Raw genomic sequence first — 10,321 nt, 5'->3', positions numbered from 1 at the left:
GGATCCCACAGTCCTGCACCCACTGTTCTTTCTTTGCTATAAAGTGAGACATTCTAAAGGACCATGTGTCAGTCTATCAGGAAAGCTGTAAACTGTCAGGTAGAGGTACTGCTTGAATATCCATAAACCAAAAGGATAAAGCCGTTTATGAAATATGTGCCAAGGACAATCAAGACAAATTATTACCCCTTCCAGACTGCAAGGGAGCCAAGTAATCGAGTGTCTAAACATGACTGGTTTATTGGAAGCTCAGGGTTGGTTCCCGTTACTTCTAGGTTGAACAGTCAGAAACAGCAGTAGATACAACAGGTAATTAGTTGATTCTTAGGTTGGCCCATTTTAATTGGATTTTATGCATTGTTATTCAGTCCTTATATACCTCTATTTTATTGAAAATAAATTTTTTCATACAATATATCCAAGTTATGGTTCTCTCTTCTCCAGCTCCCGCCCCCAGATCTGTCTACCTCCTATAGTTTTGAAGGGTGTTAAATAACAGGTTAGTGAGGATCCTATGAGGAACTCTCCTCTTTCATGGCTGGATGTGATTGGAATGGCAGATTTCTCTGCTGTTCTCCCTGGGTGAGATTCTGAGTTTTAGTGTATTGTCTTGGTCATGGCAGGAAAATTCCAGAAGCTTCCATTTGAGCTCTCTTTAGAGTTCACCTTACAAATGGCAGAGCTAAAAAGGGTATTCAGTCAACTCCTATGGATATAATTTTAATTACATAATGAGAAATGGAACAAATGATCACCATGTAAATAGAGTAAAAAGGAACCTACTGAGAGGTTGATTAACTGCCTCTTACATGCTTTACTTTAGCCAAGGATCACGATGAAGTATAAAATTCCTTGTATATCAGCGGAGTTTTCCATGCTGAAGGGTTTTCTTAAGTGTATATGATTTACCCATTTTTCAAATTATAGTTACCCAGCGAATTCCTCTTGTTGTAGACTGAGAAAACTATTACCATGAGCACTTGTCATGAAATAGCAAGATACTTCTGCAACCCATCTTAAGCTTTAGTGGCCAGGACCTGCATGGAAGGACTGACCCAGGTCTGGTTGGTAGTCACTCCGTGGGATCTGGGTAGATATCTGTTGCCTTTCTCATCACCCTGATAAGAATCAACTTAGGGGACTTTACTCAGTGCCCATCCTGGTTGTGAAATCCCCTGTCGTGGCATCGCAGTGCTTCTGCTCAAGCCTGCCTGACACAGTAGCTCACTGTCACATCACAGGGCTGTGTCATTAACCCCACGTTCCTCTCCACACAGGCACTGTGTCATCTCTCATCAGGACAATAAGAGTAAGTGAAAGAGAATTTACAGAACTTTTATTACAATGTGTATAATTAGTCTATTTTATTATTGGTTGTTAACCTCTTATTATGCTTTATAAATGATAAATGAAGCTTTTTTGCTTTTTCATTTTTTTCAGAAACCTGCTACAGATGAGGAAGGGCTGCTGTAAGCCTCAAGTAGCCCTCTCCAGACAGAAGCTTTCTAGCTGCCACTTGGCCTTGGCAGTCATTCAAATGACAGCAAGCTCCCCGCTTCTACCACCTGAGTTCTGTCACCAAGTGGCTTCCGTCACCCTGGGATCTTATTATTCCCACCGCTATTGGAAAGACCAATCCGTCACAGCGTTATCGATGGCACCGTCACTGCCCTGTGGAGAATGGTCACCATTAAACTTCCCAGTGGCCTAAGCTTCCCCTCACCAGCTCATGCCTTTTAGCTTTGGCAAATGGCTTGTCATCTAATCAGTGACCTTGTGGGTTTTCTTTTCTTTTTTTTTTTTTTTTTTTTTAAAGATTTATTTATTTATTTATTATATATAAGTACACTGTAGCTGTCTTCAGACACTCCAGAAGGGGGCGTCAGNCCAGAAGGGGGCGTCAGATCTTGTTACGGGTGGTTGTGAGCCACCATGTGGTTGCTGGGATTTGAACTCAGGACCTTTGGAAGAGCAGTCCGGTGCTCTTTACCTGCTGAGCCATCTCACCAGCCCGTGGGTTTTCTTTCCCTACAGAGTGTATGTATTCTATGCAGCACATCTGGTTCTTCTAGCTCTTTGATTTCTTTTATTACTGTCTGATAATATATTCCTCACAGATCCGCCCTATTGAGTTTGGTAATCACTTTGCTAAAAAGGAAGAGTCTATCAAGAGAATCCATATGTAAACCAAGAGCACTAAGTCCTATATCCCAGGACAGACCCCACATAGATAAACCTTGTCCAATGCTATTTGCCATCCAACTTAATCCAGGCTCTTAGGTTAGGTCTTGCATATTCTTTGGCATATACTAATTTTTCTTCATTATCAGAACCAGCACTTCTGCTTCTGTGGCCACTAAATGTATCCCAAATGAACCAACTGGCAATATTTTAGGTTACGTAGGCCATTTGCCTCCTGGTTGAGACTGCCCACCCCTTCCACTGCAGCATGAAAGCACCCAGAAGCAATGTGGCACTGAGTGGTATCGTGATTGGAATTCAATGTCATTTTACCCCAGGCAGACGACAGGCTGGATTTGACTTGGAGGCCCCCATTGCTGATTCTAGTTATTGGTCTAGTCTTCGGGGTCAGGACAGACCCTGAGGTCAAAACACGCTCTGAAGCAAAGCCTTCCAATTTGTCTTCATTTGAGTGAGCAAAAGGAGTTCTGAATGAAAGAATGAGCCGAGGGGATTCAGTTAATCTGGAAATTCTAGGTTTGTCTCAGAATTAAGCCAGGTCTCTGACCCTGATCTAGCAGCCTTGCTGGAGTTAGAAATGTTGCCTTCTCTGGAGCTCTGCCAGTCTTAGAATCAAGTACAAGGAATGAGCCTGGCTGGTTTCTGCTTCTGGCTGTAGGCAATGGGAGTCTCTTTATAAACTACTGTATGCTTTCTAGCCTTCACACTTAGCCTGAAATTGATGATCAACCATTGCAACCTTCATCGCCTTCCTCTAATTCATTTTCTAGCACTAAGCAGCTGCTATCCAATTGCACTGTACTAACAATGACCACTGGCCCTGGACCTCTCAAGGGCTCTGGACGCAGCACCTGCACGTACACTGCCTTCACATCTCATCACAGTGAACGCTGCAGCGAATGCATGGCTGCAGCCAGCTAAGGCCATCAGTATTCCAAGCACACAGCTAGAGCATCCTTGCTGGCCATGATGGGCAGCTGAGGACTCCACCTCAAATTAGAGTTCCCTTCCATGGCCTCTCTAGACCCCAGAGTTTTCTGTGAGGATGAACTCTGAATAAGAGATTTCTATGAGGGACTTTTATTGTTAAATGTCTTCAGAATCAATTATTATCTGAGAATAGAAGACAAAGAAGTCCACAGAGGGAGAAAATTACCTGTGATTCAGCTAACAAAAGCCTTTGGAAATGCCATGGGTTGCTGTCAGATTTGTTCTAGTCAAGGAAGGAGGACAGACACGGAGAGTAGGTTACCCTACCCACCCCAGACTGGGGCGTGGTCTTAAGAAGTCCGTTTCCTTCTGCAAGGTCGGGGGATTCACTATGCACAGCAAAGGTCAGTACTCCTAAGAGGGAGAGGATATTCCTGTGGTCTACAAGGGAGATAGGGCCACACACCTAATGGCTTTGAGCAAGGCAGCCCACTATGCATGCCACACCTGTTACCAGGGATTCTGGGAGAAGCCCTGGGTTTCACTAATTGTTCTGATTTTTTTTTCCCTAAAGATGTTCTATGTGATGAAAGCAAGAAAGCAGCAGTAGTCTGGTGGCTAGACAAAGTGAAATGTCAATGTTTAAAGGGCAAAATAAAGAGAAACAAAGAGACGCAGAGTCAGACAAGGTGCGGAAGGAAGGGAATAAAGAGGGAAAAAACAGATCCTTCAACTCTCTACCACAGCCACAACTCCTTCCAGTGAACGTTCACATAGCTTAAGAGTCTGTGTCTCTCTATTCCTCCACCCTTTAACAAACAACGTGGTCCTACTTTTTGACATGGCAGGTTGGTACTTGGAATGCCATACCGTTAAGGTTGTGACAGTGGCAAGCTCGGGTCTACTGTAATTAAAGTAGATACGTATTTAAGTTGGGTACAAAGGTAAATCGCCTCTTAATATCCATGGTATGGACAGATGGCTACATGGAAGCCACTGTTTCCTCCAGAAGTTAGGAAATACTTTAGGTAAAATTTTTAAATGATTTGAACTTTGAAACTATAGAGATTTATTAAATCTCACAGAAACCAATCATTGAAAGCTTTTTCAAGACTCCAAGCATTATTTGTAGCAGAGGGTGGCCTTGTCTGGCATCAAGAGGACGAGAAGCCCTTGGTCCTGTGTAGGCTCAGTGGGTGGGTGAGAGGGGGAGCATCCTCATAAAAGGAGGGGGAGGGAGGATGGGAGAGAGGGATTCCCCAGTGTAGGGGAATTCCAGGGTGGTGAGGTAGGAGTGGGTGGGTGAGAGGGGGAGCATCCTCATAAAAGGAGGGGGAGGGAGGATGGGAGAGAGGGATTCCAAAGGGGAAACCAAGAAAGGGAATCACATTTGAAATGTAAATATGTATTTTTTAAAAATCCAATAAAACAAACAAACAAAGATTCCAAGCATTGCTATAACACTTGTCTAGTTTCAAATTCTGATAAAATTGTCAGCAGTCTTATTTAAAGTCCTATAATCCTTTATTTTTGTCTAACATTCATTTGGAACCAGGATTTTCATCTTCAAATAACTCCAGGGTGGATTACTCTGTGAAATAAAATCATGCATTGGCGGTTATGAGCAATATGTTTGGGTTTTATTCACCAGATTTTACGTGCTGTGACCTCCTTGGTCTCTATTACTTGGAATGTAATGAGTCCTAGATCTTACTGTGTCCATTCATGTTATAGTAATCCTTCATGGTATTATGGTCTTGGCCAGGGGTAGCTTCAGTGAGCTAAATATAAAGAGTTTATACCTTCATTAATGCATCTGTCAGTGCAACTAGAGTCACCAAGGATCTAAGTCCCTGCCACTCACATTTATAAGTTTACCCTCAGCAATGCTGGCAATATCCACAGGCAAAAATGTAAAGGCCACTATACCAATCCTAGGATCCAGTAGGGAAAACTGAAATGGAAACACTAGGCCAAGGTGTTTCTAGATGCTTAGACATGTGTTTTTTATCATGGAGTTGAGAGAATGAAACAAAATAGCATGCTCACAATCCCTCATTTTATACTGGCGCATCATGAAGAAGGCATGTCGTATCTTATCACCAACCTAAATTTCCATAGCTCTGAACAACAAAAATGAATGTGCACCATGAGACTCAGGAGGCAATACCAAAGCTTTGTAGTCAGTGGATTATAATCTTCTCTAGAAAAAAATAATGCATTGGTTGACAGTTGATCCTCCAGGTCCTGGGGATGTCTAAAATGTGTACTTTATATACCAGATAAAGTTTCTGGAAACCCAGGTGTATGGATCTATAAACCAACCAACTCAAAGGCTTTCAAACATGAGTTAGGGATCTGCCCTTAGTCTCTTTCTCTTCCCTCCTGGCTGGGTGTGGTCCTGCCTATCATTAGCCAGTCTGAAGCAAAACCCAACCTTGATCAGGCATCTTCCGTATCTTAGCACTCACTGAGAATCTTGTGGAGTAGATTTGGAGATGTGGACAGTGCTTAGCAAAGGACTAGTAGCAAGCCCTATAATAGCGTTGAGGAATTTGAGAAAAGGCCACGAACAGCCAAAGGCAGAAGCAGGGGGGCAGCCCAGGCTCTAGGTGCATAGCCACTGCGGCTCATTCTCACACAGTGGCCTGGGCTTACCTCAGCAAAGACTGCTGCTCAGGGAGCATTTACTATTCAGCCAGGTCATTTTCCATGAGCCCTGAAGAGCAACACAGTGTAGTAGCTCTCAAAGGATAATTCAGGAACCCCAGGGTGTCACTGAGACCCTTGCAAGGAATTTTCAAAGCCAAAGTTAATTTTGTAATAATACTGACACGTGACTTACTCCTTTACCCATGTTTCTCCATTAGAGAATAGAAGAATTTCCAGGATCTACGAATGTCTTATATACTCATTTTGCATTCAAAGGGTATGTTTTGAATACACAAGAGCAGATATATCAATGCAGTTATTGTCTTTCAAGCTACACATTTAAGGAGATTTGAAAAAATAAGCATATGCTATATGTCCTCTCCAAGGTCCATATACTGAAGTCCTGATGCTAGGCACAACAGTGACAAGAAACCGGGCTTCCTTTATGGAGGAATTAGGTAACAAAGGCTCTGTTTTGTGTATGTGTATGTGTCTGTGCGTACGTTATTGATGTGCCATTTGATGGGAAACACATGAGTGGAAGATAAAGGACAACCTCAGGTGTCAGTCCTCATGTTCCACCTTGTTTTGAGATCGGGTCTTTGGTTGTTCTTTACTATACACACCAAGCTATTTGGCCCGTAAGCTTTGGGGGGGCTTGTCCCGTCACTATCTCTGATATTCCCATAGCACAGGGATTATGAATTTGCATGCTAGTGCACCTGGCTTTCACCTGAGTCTTGGGGATCTGAACTTAGGTCCTGTGGCTTGCAAAGTGAGCAGTTACCTAACTGAGCCATCTCCCCAGCCAAAGATTTGTTCTTATGAGTGCACTGCTACTGCTACTGTGTTTTCTCAGTTACTTGTGAGGTCAACCCCTGTTGGCTTGCCCTTTGTTTTTCTTTCCTCTTTCTTCCTCTTCTACCTCCTCCCTCTTCCTTCCTCCTCCTCATCCATTGTGTTGTTTTGTGACAGGATTGCACACACTAGCTCAGGGTACAGGATATATTATGCAGCCCTGGCTGGTCTCCAGCTCGTGGAAGTCTTCCTGCTTCAGACTCTTGAGTGACAGGATCACAGACAGCCATGAGTCACGCTCTCTTCTTGCTTCTTCCTTGCCCCCTTACCATCATGTGATATCACAGTGAGGTCATTCAATGACACGACATTGAACTTCTGAGCCTTCAGAGCTATGAGAAATATATTTCTATATAAATTATGCAGTCTGCGTGACTCTGTTACAGCAACAGAAAATAGATTGAGACAAAAAAAAAAAAACTGAAATGAGGAGCCGTGACTATAACAAATACCTAAAACTGTGGGAAACTGCTTGGAACGGGATAGTGGGCAGAGACTGGACAGGCAGGCTTGAAGAATCCTGCATTGCTGTGAATGGAGCCAAAAGGTCAAAGAAACCTGTCTAATCAGACTGTAGATAGAAACACGGATGGTAAGGACTTTTTACTGAGGGAATCAGGGGGAAATGAAGAAAAGGGTATTAGAAACTCGATTCCACCCTTAAAGTTAACTAACAAAGAACAGAAGGAATTGTGTCCATGTTCTAAGTCCTCATAGAGAACGGAATTCAAGAGGAAGGAGTTAGAATCATCCTTAGGCAGCAAAGAGCCTAATATGGCGCATGGCTTCTTGTGGTTATTTACAATCAGGCGAGCGACAAGAGAAGTGACGTTAGGGTGGGAATAACAATCCAAAGAGGAGCATAATGGAAGACTCGGAAGACTCTCGGCTTAACCACGTTAAGGATAAAACATTATGTTCAAGTAAAAGAATCAAGTTTGCGGTCAACCATCTCCTTGCTGGAGACTGGTGTAAATAGAAAACAGGTTCCTTTCAACAAAACAATAGGGGAATGACCCAAAAGGCATTTTCCAGAAATCTTTGAGGCGGAGTAGGTCAAATTTCTAGAAACGTGTCTGTGGAATAGCACCATGTGTTGCCTTACACCACCAGTGGCCTCTGCTCCTGGAGATGCAAACTGAGTGCTTCTTTGTCACCAAACATTGTCTCAAGCAGTCCCAAGCTCAAGAGTGTAGCTTGACCCACCGCTCTGAAAGATACTATGGATGCTAATTTTACAAACATGTAGAATGCAAGTGCAATGAAGGCCATGCTAACTTTCACTTAGATTTCAAATGACAGACAGTTGCAGGCAGACATCAAAGTGGCAGAGTCACGGCACAGAGTACTCATTAGGGCAATGTCCAGAGATCCTTAAGAGCAAAGCTAAACAGAAAATTCCAAGGTGGGTGTCCGGTACCCTTGGAAGTCAGGCAGCCTTAGAGACCTCAATCTGCAGTCACAACCATGCAACTGAAGTCTAGGAAAGCTGCATCATAAGTTGCCAGCCAACAACTGTTGGATATGTCTTTGGGAGCCACTTGGGTAGAATAATTGTGCATTGTGAATACGTGAACTTGGGGCAGTTCTGGTCATGAAGTGCTACGTGCTGTTTGAATGTATGCTCCAAAATTCATATTTTGAGTCCCCAGTGCAAGCATTGAGACAGGGACCTTTAAGAGGCTCTGCCCTTGTGAATAATTCCGCTGTCATCGTGGGTTCGTTGTGGCAAGAGTGAGTTTATTAAAGCAGGATTGACTCTCTCTTGATCTTTCATTGATACCATGAAAGGCTTTTGCCAGATTGCTAGCACCTTAATACTGAATTTGGCCTCCAGAGCTCTGAGATAAATTTCTTCTTTTTACAAATTGATCTGTGGCATTGCTATAGCATCACAAAACAGATTAAGGCAACTTACACTTGCTCATCTCACTATAGCTTCAGGTGCTATTTTTTTATGAAAAAAATATTAACATTAACAAATAATGATTTCATTGCTTTTACTTTATTGAGACAAGGTTTCATGTATCTTAGGTTGGCTATGAATTTGCTATATAGTAGAGGCTGACCTTGAACTTCTAATCCTCCTTTTACCTCTGGAGTGCTTGGATCACAGATATGAGGTGCCATACTGTTTATGCAGTACGTAGATCGAACTTGCTGTACTAGCACTCTGGCAACTGAACTAGGTTCCAGCCCTGATTTTATTACTTTTTAATAAATAAACATGTTTAACTGACCAGTCATAATTTATAATGCAACTATCACAAACAAAGGGTCTTAAGAAACTTGAGTACTCTTAAAGGGATCTCAGTTTAAAAGAAAAATATAACCCAAAGAAAGCCTTTTACAGCTGTTAGTGTGAAGTGTTCTATCCCTAGTACTAGGTGCTATCTTCTAGTGCCTGGAAGCACATCCCAACCTTACCACTCATTAAATGCCAAGACTTTTGTGTCCACAGAGCTGTTTGGAGACTAAATGACTTCATCTCTATAAATTACAAGTAGCATCTTACTAAGTTTTAACATTGTTGCTGAATTTTCACATTATATACACGTAAGTATGTCCAAGAATCTCACCACCAAGTTTCAAGATGAAGGAGGATACATTTGTAAAGTTGCCCCGATTTCATGTGCTAAAAGCAGGAAATATGAAAGGCATCTTGGATCAAGTCATTCCAATCTCAAATGTTGAGTTTTCATTCACTTGGTTTACGGTCAACTTAGTATTTTCATTCCCATGTAGTACACAATAGGAAATACCCCCCAGGAGCTCCAAAGGCCTTCACTTAGGATCTTACCTTCCACCTTTGCAGATACTGTGTTTGGAAAAGGGAAATTGGGACCACCTGAAATATCTGATATACGTGACTCTCAGTGTAATGGTACTGAGACCGGAATGCCAGGTGTGGTGTTTAATAAAAAATGTAAGTGGTATAATAATGAGTAATTCAGAACTTCAAATGCTAAAAAATATTTTGGGAACAGGTATTTTGCCTGAATGTTTGCATGCACCATACCACGTGTATGCAGTGCCCTGCTGAGGCAGAGGCACTGACTCCCCTAAGTCTGGAAGCACAGATGGCTGTGAGCCAGTGTGGGAAGCGGGTGTGGCCAAGCCCCATGATCCCTGTTTACCAAGAACCTGAGCCTGTGCACTTGTAAGATCCTGTGCTGTCCGCCTGATGTCCACACTGGCCTATCACCGTGTGCCCTGCCTGCATGCACGGCTCGTGTTCAGGTTGGATCCAGGAGATTGGATCCAACGCTGATTGGATCCAGGAGAGGGGGGAGGGATAAGAGGCAGAGGACTGATGAAAAACAAAAACAGGATGAGCCCGAGATAAACACGAAAGTTGTTGGAGAAACCTTCCTTGGCGTTCATGTCGTTTCCCCCCACCCCCACCCCATCTCTGCTGGTCAGAGTGCGGGGTTGCGGCAAGCCAGCATGTGGGTGGTGGAAATTGAATGTGGGTCCTATGGAAGAGAAACCAGTGCTCTTAACCACTAAGCTATCTCTCCAAACATAATCAAAATTATAGATTTAAGAAACACAATTTGGGGCCGGGTTGTGGTGGCATACGCCTTTAATCCCAGCACTTGGGAGGCAGAGGCAGGTGGATTTCTGAGTTCGAGGCCAGCCTGGTCTACAAAGTGAGTTCCAGGACAGCCAGGGCTAT

Source organism: Mus pahari, chromosome 11 (genome assembly GCF_900095145.1).
Source record: "Mus pahari chromosome 11, PAHARI_EIJ_v1.1, whole genome shotgun sequence".
NCBI lineage: Eukaryota > Metazoa > Chordata > Mammalia > Rodentia > Muridae > Mus > Mus pahari.
This window is presented reverse-complemented; position numbering follows the sequence as displayed.